Source organism: Euprymna scolopes, chromosome 15 (assembly GCF_053919585.1).
Source record: "Euprymna scolopes isolate OS-2025 chromosome 15, ASM5391958v1, whole genome shotgun sequence".
NCBI classification, from domain to species: domain Eukaryota; kingdom Metazoa; phylum Mollusca; class Cephalopoda; order Sepiida; family Sepiolidae; genus Euprymna; species Euprymna scolopes.
Window position 1 is genome coordinate 76902921 of NC_136496.1, and position 10562 is coordinate 76913482.

At 31.8% G+C, this 10562-nt stretch overlaps 1 long non-coding RNA gene across 1 annotated transcript; it reads right to left on the reverse strand.

The window, feature by feature from the left end:
• Positions 1–211: 211 nt before the first annotated feature.
• LOC145293912 (uncharacterized) lies at positions 212–8221 on the reverse strand. The gene is made up of 2 exons (XR_013869788.1): positions 4106–8221; positions 212–4074 (listed from the first exon to the last, which is right to left on the reverse strand). It is a non-coding gene; the product is annotated as an uncharacterized LOC145293912 (long non-coding RNA).
• Between the last annotated feature and the right edge of the window lie 2341 nt (positions 8222–10562).

The window sequence follows — 10562 nt, forward strand, 5'->3', positions numbered from 1 at the left end:
TCATACATTAACTTGACCCCAACCTTTGAGCTATTAATGGCTAACTGTCCGTAGCGTAGTATGAAGTATCATAATGACAACTACACTTTATGCATCACATTATCGACATCCATATTGAACAATAACGTCATCTGACACCTTTGGTTACTTTACAGAAAACAAGGAATAATCATGCCAAAATAAGAAAAAAAAAAAAAAAAAAACACGCACAAAAAGTAGAAACATTTGATTTATTCATTTTTTTTTTTATATATGTGTATGAGAAAACACAAAAACAATGTTAAAGAAAATAATGATCAATGGTTATCATAAATTATTAACAGGTGGTTGCCATTCATTGAAGTGCTACTCACATTTCGAGTGGAGGTAATGTACAAAATGTTTCAAATCAAAAAAACAGGAAAAAAAAAAAAAAAAAGTAACTACACAAGGTTGTCAATTTAGATGAATTTTTTTTTTTTTTTGTGTGTCTGTGTGTTGCTTTAAACTGGTACCTACGCAGTTTATGAACTATGCTGAAATAATAGCATTATTATTTAGAAAGCTATTTTTATCATGGGGAAGGAGGCGTTTGTTAACTATTCTGTACCTAACAATCTAATAAAGAAAAGATACCATAAAAATTTAATCCTATATAAATAAAATAGTTTTACCCCCCAAAATTCTTTTTTGCTCGTTATCAGATTGGTGGATAGTTTAAATTTCAGATGTTCGCACTGTTTTTCTCTTTGTTTCTTACTTCTGTTGCTGACATTTTGTTGCTGCTTTATTTTGTTTTTCTATTGTTTATTATTTAGGGATGCTTGTTTGAATCTATGGTTAATTTTCAGATTATTGGACACAATTTCTCTCTGCATGGAGGATTTGGGGCTATTTGAAACATTATCAGGGCATCATATCGGTTCGAATTTCAAATGGGAAAAGAAAGCCAACAAATTATTGTGCCCAATGAACATTTTCAATAATATCTAATAGCACATTTCATCATGAAAAGTGGCAGTCATTTTTAGTGTAGCCTAGGTACATAAACCTTCAGATATCTGTCAATTTTTAGCCATAAACATACACAGAATGATCTTCATAGGGCTAGTTGTTATATAACTTTTCTCTTTAGGCTGATTTTAACCTCAACATGACACATATTTCTAAAACACCCGCGAATTGCTGCATATCAGCCATCAAACCACAGTCGATACAATTTTCAGGTTGATTCATCAAATCACGGTCGGTAAAACTTTTCAGGTTGATCTACCAAATCAGAATCATATTAAGTCAATAGAGCATAGTCATCAACATAAAGCGAATCATGGATCAAATTCATGAATGCTTTTATGTTTGCACTTACACATCTGATCTTCAATAGTTTGATATCAGCCACTAAATGAGTTGATCCACCATCATGGAATTACTAGAATAAAGTCATCAGCATAAAGCAGATGATTAATCAAATTTGTAAACACCTGATGTTGAATAGTCCACTCCTTCTTGTGTGAATGAAAAGACCACTAGGATACCCGACTGAAGATCATCTTAAATTCTAAAGCAAACAATATATGTGCTGGTATGTGCCCCTTCATCCTGTTTCACATCATTTTCCACTGTAATAGCTTCTGCCAGCTTCCCCTTAAAAGTTTAGAAACGTCTTCATGAAAGAGCTTTAGTATGGATGCAAATTTTTCAGGAAAGCTTAGCTTTGTTCCATGGCTTTCATATCAATCGATGGTATATCTTCAATAGTTTGTCCAACAGAATCTGGGTCATTTTGAAGCTGGTCAACGTGTTTATGTTAGGCTGAGATATTGTTCTGTGTAAATCTGAGAGGTCCACTCTCCCAGGCTTTACCTTCTCATGCTTTGAAAATGAATGAGTTTATTGCTTTTCACCTAATGTGTCCCTACTTGGGAATACAGACTGGGCTGCTCAGGCATTTTTTTGCAAGCAAGACTACACTAGCTTTTCAAGCCTTATTTTTTGACATTGTGTTAAACCTTATGCAGTTGGACAGAGGTTAACTTTTTACAGAATCTCCCAAAGCGCTTCTCTATTTGTGATATAGAATGACTGCATACACTTGATAAATCGTTTGCATTCAATTCATTGTTAGTGCAGATTGCAGCTATGAAGATGACAATAAAATGGTAGCCCACAATGCAGTCTGCCTTTGTCTTACAAAGGAGTCATCACTTATTAAGACCTGAAGGCTACTCGAGGATAAGAGTTAATGAGTGTAAGGTGGTCAGTAAGACAACAGCGTAATGATCAGTAGTGGTGGAAATTGGGTAGAATTTGATTATTTAAGAGGAACTTGTTTACATTGGATTTGAAGATGACCATATTGTAGTCAGCTGGAAAGCAGACACGAGGTATAGATTTCCACAAGCCAGCAGGTCTAAAAAAAAGAAACTTTGTTCATGGATTTTGCATTTAGATTTAGGCACAGATAGATAATGGGAGAAATTGTTGACAGTGGTTGCAGCTAGACAAGGGTTTGTTGTGAATGTTTTTGCAGGGGGCAGTACCATAGATTGAAGCCTAGTTGAGCACACTTGAAAAAAAAAAAATAATGATAGAGCAGAAAGGGGCTTTAAAAGAAAGAGCAAAAGAAGGCTCTAAGAAAGAGGAGAAAAGGGCATCACTTACTAGATTTCAAAACAGGTTTTGAACCCTATCAACACAGAAAAGAGTGCTCTGAGCACCACCTCCCCAGATGTGGCAAAAGTGCTCCATTTTAGGACGTATTTTGCTCTTAGGATTGCGTTGAGATTTAGATACTTTCTGGAGTAGTAGAATGATCCAGTGACCTTAACAATGGATTTTGTAAGTCTTCCATTTCAAATCAGGAGTAAAGGTAAGTTCCAGAAGCTTGTCAAAGCAGGGTACTTCCTCGAGATGAGAGCTATTCATATAAATTGAGGCCAAATAGGGATCAGAGCATTGATAATGAAAAGATAGAAGCTTAGTTTTAGGTGCATTAAAATTAATCAGTCATCTTTTATCTCATTACACCACATGTTCAAGGTTGAAGGGAAGAGAGAGAGAGAGAGAGAGAGAGAGAGATGTAAAAATATGTTATAGTGAAACTAGTGACACCCCTTTCTTATACAATGAACTATCCCGAGAAGTATATACAATCTATTTACTGTTCTTCAGATTTCCCCTGTGACTGTTTGGTTGTAAAAAACCATATTCAATGTGGTAGGCACACTTCTGAAATCATATCACTTTTATGGGATAAAATCATCAGTAATGTGTTCCAGCATTCTGTCCAACACAAACTCACATAAAATTTTCTCAACTAGTAATGAGACATCTCAATAATTCACACAATAATCTTTTTCTCCTTTTCGTTTGTATAGAATTCTTGTGGGATGTGCTGATTACTTCAGACCGTCTGTATCAAATCAGATATTTCATCAGGTTAGACTGAGCACATTTTATTTTATTTTTTTGCAACTCAGGTTCATCTCAAGTAAGTCACAATGACACCGAGACATAAGGGGCTATTCTGAATTAGGGTCATCCTAAATGAAGAGTAGTGTAATAAGATGTTTGTTCACATTATATTTGAACTTCTGCATGTTGGTACAGTCAGGGAAACAGGCAACAAGAAGGGAATTCCAAAGGTTAGCAGATTTTACGAAAGCTATTAGAGTAGAAATCCCTCCAGCATCTTGAAGTGGTGGGGTTATGCTGGCTAATGGGTTGATCGGAGATATTTATTTAGACGTGCCACACTCGTCGGAACACATTCCATTAAAATACTTATAAAACAAGCACAGGGATGCAACATTGCAGTGATGGGACAGAGGCTGGAATTTGTTAGATAGTGTGAGAATTATTAGATTAGAGACTCTTTTTTTGAACTTTCAGATGTGACAACAATACTTCATTGATGGGCGAATGGTGGACGTGTAGAGATATAGGATACTATCAGGTGTGAGAAGTTTTCTAGCTCAGTAGAGGGAGATCAACTTGATTTTGCCCGACGTTTGTCAATACGAGGTAACTTACCATTATTCAGCTCCTTCATAGCATACACAACTCCCTCAAGAGAGGGTACATCTGCTAGAACACCTTTAACCGAACTACACATCTGCTAGAACACCTTTAACCGAACTACAAGAGACTGACTCTACAAACTCTGGATCAACTTCAGAAGGTATAGTCAAAGCTCCATTAAACATTGATGCACATCTGTTTTGAAATTGGCCATGAGACGCTCATGGTCATCATCAGCATCATTGAAAACAGCATCTGACAACATCCAGCAAAAGCTAGATCTCAGTCGAGCATTTGGCACTATACATAGTGAAATTGTTCCTCACATCATGATTTCTTACCAGGACATAATCTGTCATGCACCATTATTTTGATCTAAGATGCATCCAATTAGTTTGGAATTCATCCACTGATTTTGATCTCAGTGCAGAACTGCAAACCGTTACTTGCCTGTACTACAATGTGTATGTATCACAATCGATGTTAGCTTTAAAATCACTGAGAATAATCTGATCTATCAAGTGGACTATTTCATATAAAAATTAGATAGAATGATTTAATTTTTTTTGTTTTACAGAATATTAACCCTTTTCGGGTGATTTAATGCTGAATCTGGTAATTTTCAAGTTCTTTATATCTAAGCATATTTATTCATAATGGTTGATTTGGTCGTTTTGTTTTATGGCACAGTAATCATTTTCGAGTTATTTAATGCTGAATCCAGTAATTTTAGAATGAAGTTTTTATGCTCCAAGTTCTTTATATTTTTTCAAATATTTATTCATGGTATTTGATTTATTTTACGGCATATCAACCTTTTTTCAGGTTATTTAATGCTAAACCCAGCAATTTTGAGAAAAGGTTTTTATACAAATTCTTTATATTTTCAAATATTTATCCATAATGTTTGGTTTGTTTTTTTTTTGTATAGGAAAACTGTTTTTGTTTTTGACTTTGCAGAACATGATTGAGTTTTGAAAAGGGGGGAAAAAATTGATGTTTGGTGCATTTAAGGTCAGAAAGGCAGTATCTTCTGATTTGATAACACCAGAATCAGATAGAATGAAATCTCTCTTTTCTCACTAGATTCAAGTCGGAGCATACACACTCCAAATACCCCCATCATCAAAGGTAGCCTCATTGTCATGATTCGAATACTAATTCTGCAAAATTTTCTTTAAGATTAGCAAGAAGAACGAAAATCCTCACAGCAAACGACACACAAAATCCTTTCACAACCAGTCCTAAAGTCTTTATTGCCACTGATGCTAATATTGTGAGAAGCCTTCCTTGAACATCTGCAGTATTAGGCTACATCCAGGTACTGTGTTAGAAAACAGACAATAAGGCAATTTTCAAGCAATGGCTGTGCGTGAAATTTTTGTGAGGAAAGTTTTTGCACAGAACTAATATAACTCTCAACACACAAACACATATAAAACTTGCTTGATGCAGTTCACGGAGGCCCAGGGGTTTAGTTCTTTGCAAGTGTGAGTAAAAGATGACTTCGATGGTTTGAAATCTTCGACCAGCAGTAATCGTCTCTTCTTGCACTGATAATTGCAAAAGCATGAAACACTAGTGTCTGTAGGAATAAAAAATAACTATTTATAAAAAGTATATCATGGTTTGCTTGAAGCATTGTTTAACGGATAAAAGGTGTGTTTGAAGGCTTGTCAAAGTAGGAATTATCCAACAATTTTTTTATTTTTATTTGTTAAAATACTAGCAAGTGAAAGAGACCAGGGAAATCTCAGATTAAAAGAATCACTACTGATCGAAAAATTAAAACTAAAAATGAATAAGACAGAAAAATCTAGCAAATTCTTTTTAATAAAGACACAAGTAGACTAATTACTTTCCTTACACGGTGACACTGCTAATTCTCACAGTTGAAAAAAAAAAAAAAGTTACCAAATTCCATACTAAAAATATAATTATTTCCTTTAGATTAGATCAGCAAATTTTAACAAAAATACATAATTACTTCTCTTAGATCAAAAAATATATTGAAAAGCCAAAAACAAAAAATGGAATTACCTCCCCTTAACAATTAACATAATTTTTAAACTAAAAAAACAAAAAACAAACAGCATCCAGAACAAAAGTTTAAATGTAACAGCCACTTGAGTTAACCAAAGTCGACAGCATAAAGAGTGGAGGTACATTTTTACCGTTGAAGATGAAAGATGTTCTCGAAAAAAATTTTGGAATAAATACCTTCTACAGTTGAAAACATACCATCAGGTAAATAAATAAATAAAAATAAATATTATTGAATTATTATTATTTATTTATCTGTTTACAACTACTGGACAATTCCTGCTTTGATAAGCCTTCAAAAACACACCATTTAATTATTTATAATTATGTCGCCCCTTTTAAGAAATAAGTTCTTGGAGTTGAGCATTGTCTGGGAAATAAAAGAAAAGTTGGTCAGCTGGCCTTGAGATCGTGACTTCCTGTCACTAGATCACTATAGATCATCTGAATCAACATTAAGCTTTATTTAATGTTGAAATTTCCCTTCATTCAGTGGCGGCTGACAGTGGCCTAGGGGTTTAGTTCCTTGTTAATAGATTAAAAGGTGGTTTTGTTGTGGAGTTTGAGTTCTTCATATACATACATATATATATATATATATATATATATATATATATATATATATATATATATGCTAGCAAAAGTACCCATCGTTGACTGGGTTCAAAAACAGCCTACAGAAAATGGACTCTGATTTATGAAAGTATGATAGGTTATGAAAAGGAAGGGTTGTAAAGAGACAGCTTCGAATTTGGGGGTATCAAAACCAAAGCAAAATATGATGTAAGTAAAAATAAAAAAGATAAACCCCATAATTTATTATACCATACCTGTTCACACTGAAACACTTATCACAATATTCTGTGGATCTATATTAAAAAACCTTGTTCAACTTTGTGACATATTCCCATTCTATGGAGGTCAGGTGCGAACAAACACCCCATAATTTTATTATACCATATTTCTTCAAACTGAAACATAATTATCAAAGTATACTTACGCAGATATATATGAAAAGTCTTTATTAAAGTTTGTGCCTATTTCCATCCTATGGAGGCCAGGCGTGAATGCAGACCCCACAATTTTATTATACCATCCCTATTTAAGTTAAAACATACTTATCAAAGCATTCTTATGTACATCTATATCAAAAACACTTGTAAACGTTTTTTTTTTTAATTTTTAAAGTTTTTATTTCCATACTGTGGACCAGGCGTGAACACAGACCCCACAATTTTTGTGAACCACCGTTCTGCCAGATCAAACATATCCATTCCTGTGTCTCGATGCATCTTCTATCATTATATGTAGTCATTTTTTAAAATAGTCAACCATATAGGAGCCTATTCATGACCAGACACACATACAGACATTTAGCTTATATATATATATATATATATATATATATATATTTATTTATTTATGTATATATCTTGCCCAAGATAGTCCTATATGGTGAACTCTACTGGCCGTTGTGACAAAGGAGCACAGAAGAAAATATATAAAAACTGACTCTCTGAAGAAGTCCCTCGGTGAGTGCAACATTGACTACCTCCAGTGGTCTGCTCTCACTGCTGACCATGCAACCTGGAGACATACTGTTCACCAGGCTGTTGCCTCCTTTGAGATCTCTCGCACAGAGAATCTTCAGAAGAAGTGCTGCAGGAGGAAGATTCGGGAAGCCTCAGCAGCCACACCTGATGTGACTTTTGACTACAGCCAAACCTGCTTATCCTGCATCAGGCTTGTCAGCCACAAGCGTGCCTGCAGTCGACATAGACAACCCCCCTTCATAGAATCTTCATTTATGTACATATATATATATATGTACATAAATGAAGATCATTCAATAAGATAAAAAGCTATAGCAAACATCTAAATGAGTATTTTAACCATAGTTCCTGATTTCAAAAAGCGAAAAATTAAAAGATTCATCTGCCTTACTTTTAATGCTAGGTTTATTTATGGTGTCTTTTAAATTCAATAAAAACCCCTTAAAATTTGCTGACGAGGAGACCTTGCTTATTAAAAAACTATATGTAATTATTGTACATAACTTGATGTATACCACAATAAAAAGCATTGTTTTCCGAAACGATCGTACAGATAATTGATTTTGTTGTTGTTCCTTCTTATGAAACGGATTTTTAATTTAATTTAATTATAATTTGATTTTTAAATTTTAAATTATCAATCACATTACTTAATATATATGTACATATATATATATATGTACATACATATATATATGTACATATACATATATATATATGTACATATTATATATGTACATATATATATATATGTACATATATATATATATATGTACATATATATGTACATATATATATATATATATATGTACATATATATATATGTACATATATATATGTACATATATATATATATATGTACATATATATATATATGTACATATATATATATGTACATAGTAATTTATAAAATATATATGGCGATTAAGCTACACTGAATATTCTGCGTTTCATCCACTATAGGATTCGTCAGGCTTATGCGCGAATTCTGTGGTTGCTTCTTGTTTTTATAAATGTTGAGGATTTCTAGTTAGCCAATCAGCTTTCTAGTATCCACTTACTAACTAGCTCTACCTACGTATTGAGCACTTTTGAAGTTAATACTTAAGGTTTACGCATACATCTATACTTTCGTATATTAAATTTATGTGAGTAAATGAAATAGTTATATGTACATATATATATATGTACATATATATATATATGTACATATATATATATATGTACATATATATATATATATATATGTACATATATATATATATGTACATATATATATATATATATATGTACATATATATATATATATGTACATATATATATATATATATATGTACATATATATATATATATATATGTACATATATATATATATATATGTACATATATATATATATGTACATATATATATATATGTACATATATATATATATGTACATATATATATATATGTACATATATATATATATATGTACATATATATATATATATATGTACATATATATATATGTACATATATATATATGTACATATATATATATATATATGTTCATATATATATATATGTACATATATATATATGTACATATATATATGTACATATATATATATGTACATATATATGTACATATATATATATATATGTACATATATATATATATGTACATATATATGTACATATATATATATATATATATATATGTACATATATATATATATATATATATATGTACATATATATATATATGTACATATATATATATATATATGTACATATATATATATATGTACATATATATATATATGTATATATATATATGTACATATATATATATATATGTATATATATATATGTACATATATATATATATATGTACATATATATATGTACATATATATATATATATGTACATATATATGTACATATATATATATGTTTGTACATATATATATGTATGTACATATATATATGTACATATATATATGTATGTACATATATATATGTATGTATATATATATATATATATCTATATATATTTCTTTAGTTACATATATTCTGTTGTTATATGCTAACAATTATCTCTTAAGTATATTTTATTACTTTACTTTTTTATGAACTCGATTCGTTCCTTTAACTGTTCTACATCTATTAAACTATCTCTTTTATTTATCTTTTGTTCTCTCAAGTCCTTTTTCATTTATTCCCTTGTTTTTTTTTTTTTTGTTTCTTTTACATAGGAGTCACCACTTATCAAGGCCTGGAAGCTACTCGAGGATAAGGGTTAATGAGTGTACAGTAATTCATGGGATAATATCATAGTAATCAGTAGAAGTGGAAATTTGGTAAATTGGATTACTTAAGGGGACGGTTCATCAAGAATTTGTTTACATTGGATTTGAAGACTACCAAATTTTAGTCAGATGGAAAACAGGCAAATGGAACAGAGTTCCACATGCGTGCAGTTCTAAGAAAGAAGCTTTGTTCATGAAATTTACATTTAGGTTTAGGCACAGATAAAGAGTGGGGGAAATTATTGACAGTGGTTTCAGCTAGACAAGTTTTTTTTTTTATGAAAGTTTGGTGAGGAGGGAACCATAGATTGGAGCTCAGATGAGCATTTTCCATGAAAATAACAGTAAAGCAGAGTCAGGCTCGCAACGTCTCTTCTGTGGGAAAGAGGTTGCAGGGAAGAGAAAAGGGCATCCCCTACTAGGCTTCAAAGTCTATTTTGAACTGTTAAAGCAGGATACAGTCTTTCTAACAGCTCCTGCCCAGATATGACAACAATACTCCATCCTTGGATGTACATGACTTTTATACAGATAGAGAATTGCATCAGCAGGGAGATATCTAATGGAGCGGTAGAAGGATCCCACCATTTTTCCAGTGATCTTGGCAACAGATTTGATGTACGTATTCTATTTCAGATCAGGAGTAAAGCCCAGAAGCTTGTCAAAACATGGAGC